Raw genomic sequence first — 4,241 nt, 5'->3', positions numbered from 1 at the left:
ACAAGACGGACAAGTGCAAAGTCCAAGAAGCCGAGCCAAAGCCTCAAAATGTGAATGGTTGTGTTTATCTTTGAAAATCATGAAGTTAAATACCCATCATGTCCAGTGAACCACAATTCCGGAATTGTCCCACACTCCGGAACATCCCCGTTGGCCACCGGGAAAATCTTGAGGTTGATTTGGTCACTCATGAACCTCAAAATGTAAATAGTTGTGTTTATCTTTGAAAATCATGAAGTTAAATACCCATCATGCCCAGTGAACCACAATTCCGGAATTGTCCCACACTCCGGAACATCCCCGGTGGCCACCGGGAAAATCTTGAGGTTTGTCTGGTCACTCATGAACCTCAAAATGTAAATAGTTGTGTTTATCTTTGAAAATCATGAAGTTTGATACCCATCATGCACAGTGGACCACAATTTCGCAATTGTCCCACACTCCGGAACATCCCCGTTGGCCACCGGGAAAATCTTGAGGTTGGTCTGGTCACTCATGAACCTCAAAATGTGAATAGTTGTGTTTATCTTTCAAAATTATGAAGTTTGATACCCATCGGTGTGTGAAGGTGCGGCTGGCTCTGGTTGAAAAAATGACAGTTGAGCCAGTCCGTTTTGCGATGCCTGTCCGTTGGGTCGCATGTTTTTTCGCGTCGTTCGTCGTCGGTGAGTTTGTCGGGTGCGCTTGTGTGTGTGAAGGTGCGGCTGGCTCTGGTTGAAAAAATGACAGTTGAGCCAGTCCGTTTTGCGATGCCTGTCCGTCGGGTCGCATGTTTTTCGCGTCGTTCGTCGTCGGTGAGTTTGTCGGGTGAGTGTGTGCGTGTGTGTGTGTGCGTGTGTGTGCGGCTTGCTCTGGTTGTCACGATGACAGTTGAGGCAGTCCGTTTTGTGGTTACCTGTATGTTTGTCTATTCCTTTCTATTGACGTGGCTTTTTTTCTTCTTAGTTAGATTGTAAAGTTCAAATATCGTGATCGTCTTTTTCGTTAGTCAGTCGGGTTTCTTTGTTCTATGATTCGCGATTGTTTCATGGGAAGATTCGTTCTTAATTGCGTTAGCATAATATAAATTATATTTGACCTTTCGTTTCCCGCGAAATCACCTTTTAGCATTATAGCTCGTAAAACACGGTGACAAATATTGTTTCAACGCGATTGTTCAAGTCCTTCAGAAGCGTATGACCGGTTGTGTTGATAGGATATTACGGTTCTGTTCAGCAACGGAGAAGGACAACCATGGGTGGTCTCTCATGCTCATGCTCATGCTCATGCTCAAAATTATGAAGTTTGATACCCATCATGACCACAACTCCGGAATTGTCCCACACTCCGGAACATCCCTGGGGGCCACCGGTCAATCCGGAGGTTGGTCTGGTCACTCATGAACCACAAAACGTCAATAGTTGTGTTTATCTTTGAAAATCATGAAGTTAGATACCCATCATGCCCAGTGGACCACAATTCCGGAATTGTCCCACACTCCTGAACATCCCCGTTGGCCATCGGGAAAATCTTGAGGTTGATTTGGTCACTCATGAACCTCAAAATATAAATAGTTGTGTTTATCTTTGAAAATCATGAAGTTAAATACCCATCATGCCCAGTGAACCACAATTCCGCAATTGTCCCACACTCCGGAACATCCCCGTTGGCCACCGGGAAAATCTTGCGGTTGATTTGGTCACTCATGAACCTCAAAATGTAAATAGTTGTGTTTATCTTTGAAAATCATGAAGTTAAATACCCATCATGCCCAGTGAACCACAATTCCGGAATTGTCCCACACTCCGGAACATCCCCGGTGGCCACCGGGAAAATCTTGAGGTTGGTCTGGTCACTCATGAACCTCAAAATGTGAATAGTTGTGTTTATCTTTGAAAATCATGAAGTTAAATACCCATCAAGCCCAGTGAACCACAATTCCGCAATTGTCCCACACTCCGGAACATCCCCGGTGGCCACCGGGAAAATCTTGAGGTTGGTCTGGTCACTCATGAACCTCAAAATGTAAATAGTTGTGTTTATCTTTCAAAATTATGAAGTTTGATACCCATCATGCCCAGTGGACCACAACTCCGGAATTGTCCCACTCCGGAACATCCCTGGGGGCCACCGGTCAATCCGGAGGTTGGTCTGGTCACTCATGAACCACAAAACGTCAATAGTTGTGTTAATTTTTGAAAATCATGAAGTTAGATACCCAGCATGCCCAGTGGACCACAATTCCGGAATTGTCTCACACTCCGGAACATCCCTGTTGGCCACCGGGAAAATCTTGAGGTTGGTCTGTCCACTCATGAACCTCAAAATGTGAATAGTTGTGTTTATCTTTCAAAATTATGAAGTTTGATACCCACCATGCCCAGTGGACCACAACTCCGGAATTGTCCCACACTCCGGAACATCCCCGTTGGCCACCGGGAAAATCTTGAGGTTGATTTGGTCACTCATGAACCTCAAAATGTAAATAGTTGTGTTTATCTTTGAAAATCATGAAGTTAAATACCCATCATGCCCAGTGAACCACAATTCCGGAATTGTCCCACACTCCGGAACATCCCCGGTGGCCACCGGGAAAATCTTGAGGTTGGTCTGGTCACTCATGAACCTCAAAATGTGAATAGTTGTGTTTATCTTTGAAAATCATGAAGTTAAATACCCATCATGCCCAGTGAACCACAATTCCGGAATTGTCCCACACTCCGGAACATCCCCGGTGGCCACCGGGAAAATCTTGAGGTTTGTCTGGTCACTCATGAACCTCAAAATGTAAATAATTGTGTTTATCTTTGAAAATCATGAAGTTTGATACCCATCATGCACAGTGGACCACAATTTCGCAATTGTCCCACACTCCGGAACATCCCCGTTGGCCGCCGGGAAAATCTTGAGGTTGGTCTGGTCACTCATGAACCTCAAAATGTGAATAGTTGTGTTTATCTTTCAAAATTATGAAGTTTGATATCCATCATGACCACAACTCCGGAATTGTCCCACACTCGGAACATCCCTGGGGGCCACCGGTCAATCCGGAGGTTGGTCTGGTCACTCATGAACCACAAAACGTCACTGGTTGTGTTAATCTTTGAAAATCATGAAGTTAGATACCCATCATGCCCAGTGGACCACAATTCCGGAATTGTCCCACACTCCTGAACATCCCCGTTGGCCATCGGGAAAATCTTGAGGTTGATTTGGTCACTCATGAACCTCCAAATATAAATAGTTGTGTTTATCTTTGAAAATCATGAAGTTAAATACCCATCATGCCCAGTGAACCACAATTCCGGAATTGTCCCACACCTGGAACATCCCCGGTGGCCACCGGGAAAATCTTGAGGTTGGTCTGGTCACTCATGAACCTCAAAATGTAAATAGATGTGTTTATCTTTGAAAATAATGAAGTTACCCATCATGCCCAGTGAACCACAATTCCGGAATTGTCCCACACTCCGGAACATCCCCGGTGGCCACCGGGAAAATCTTGAGGTTGGTCTGGTCACTCATGAACCTCAAAATGTGAATAGTTGTGTTTATCTTTGAAAATCATGAAGTTAAATACCCATCATGCCCAGTGAACCACAATTCCGGAATTGTCCCACACTCCGGAACATCCCCGGTGGCCACCGGGAAAATCTTGAGGTTGGTCTGGTCACTCATGAACCTCAAAATGTGAATAGTTGTGTTTATCTTTGAAAATCATAAAGTTAAATACCCATCATGCCCAGTGAACCACAATTCCGGAATTGTCCCACACTCCGGAACATCCCCGGTGGCCACCGGGAAAATCTTGAGGTTTGTCTGGTCACTCATGAACCTCAAAATGTAAATAATTGTGTTTATCTTTGAAAATCATGAAGTTTGATACCCATCATGCACAGTGGACCACAATTTCGCAATTGTCCCACACTCCGGAACATCCCCGTTGGCCGCCGGGAAAATCTTGAGGTTGGTCTGGTCACTCATGAACCTCAAAATGTGAATAGTTGTGTTTATCTTTCAAAATTATGAAGTTTGATATCCATCATGACCACAACTCCGGAATTGTCCCACACTCCGGAACATCCCTGGGGCCACCGGTCAATCCGGAGGATGGTCTGGTCACTCATGAACCACAAAACGTCAATAGTTGTGTTAATCTTTGAAAATCATGAAGTTAGATACCCATCATGCCCAGTGGACCACAATTCCGGAATTGTCCCACACTCCTGAACATCCCCGTTGGCCATCGGGAAAATCTTGAG

This window comes from Culex quinquefasciatus, chromosome 1 (genome assembly GCF_015732765.1).
Source record: "Culex quinquefasciatus strain JHB chromosome 1, VPISU_Cqui_1.0_pri_paternal, whole genome shotgun sequence".
NCBI lineage: Eukaryota > Metazoa > Arthropoda > Insecta > Diptera > Culicidae > Culex > Culex quinquefasciatus.
The sequence above is the reverse complement of the archived record's forward strand: the minus strand, read 5'-3'. Positions refer to the sequence as shown.